Genomic DNA, 795 nt, shown 5'->3' on the forward strand with positions numbered 1-795 from the left:
TTCCTCTTCCATGTCCCACCCTCTCCCACACCTTTGTTCCTCAATAGCTGGGGGCTGGGACTCAGGCCTCCTGCGGGTGCCTGCCCGGCTCCACGCGGCGCCTCTCAGCCTCCTATTGCTTGTCAGCCTGTGCGCAAGCGGTGCAGGAAATAAAGGATCTGTGCGCTCCTGGCCCAGCCTCCAGCCGTCTCTAGGGAGTGTGTGTGTGCACGTGTATGTGTGTAGGCATGTGCGTGTACACTTGGCAGGGGAAGTTGTGGAGAAGGGGTGGATGCTGATATTGAAGAATGTGCCAAGGACTCATTAAATATGCCGTTTAATCATAGCAGCAGCTCCTGCAGGGCAGTGGGTGGTAAGTGTCTGTCAGATGGAGAAACTCAGGCCAGAGTAGGTTAAGTGATGCTCTCACCAGCAGATCATGGCTGGTGTAGAGCTGGGATTTGAGCTCATGTTTCCCTGATCCTTTCACCCCAGAGACTCTGACTCAGTGTCCTGGCTGTGAAAGATAGGATGGAAGTGAGTCACCCACTGTCTTAGGGTGAAGTCCCCAGAGCAGATCTGGAACAGGGTTTAGGAACAAGTATAGTCGCCCTCCATGTCCTCGGGCTCTGCGTCTGTGGACTCAACCAACCACAGATAGAAAATATTTGGGGGAGGCTGGGTGCCGTGGCTCACGCTTGTGTTCCTAGCACTTTGGGAGGCTGAGGTGGGTGGATCACTTGAGGTCAGGAGTTTGAGACCAGCCTGGCCAACACGGTGAAACCCCGTCTCCACTAAAAATACAAAAATTAGCTG

At 54.2% G+C, this 795-nt stretch overlaps 1 long non-coding RNA gene across 1 annotated transcript in view; it reads left to right on the forward strand.

Moving 5' to 3' along the window:
* The window catches only part of LOC105552976, a 3,897-nt gene extending 3,726 nt beyond the window's left edge, over positions 1 to 171 (forward strand). Inside the window, exon 2 of the long non-coding RNA XR_001008088.1 lies at positions 66 to 171. This is a non-coding gene — a long non-coding RNA (uncharacterized LOC105552976). The remainder of the gene's footprint in view (positions 1 to 65) is intronic.
* Positions 172 to 795: the final 624 nt, after the last annotated feature.

The sequence above is a fragment of the Mandrillus leucophaeus genome, unplaced genomic scaffold (genome assembly GCF_000951045.1).
Source record: "Mandrillus leucophaeus isolate KB7577 unplaced genomic scaffold, Mleu.le_1.0 Scaffold58, whole genome shotgun sequence".
Taxonomy (NCBI): Eukaryota; Metazoa; Chordata; class Mammalia; order Primates; family Cercopithecidae; genus Mandrillus; species Mandrillus leucophaeus.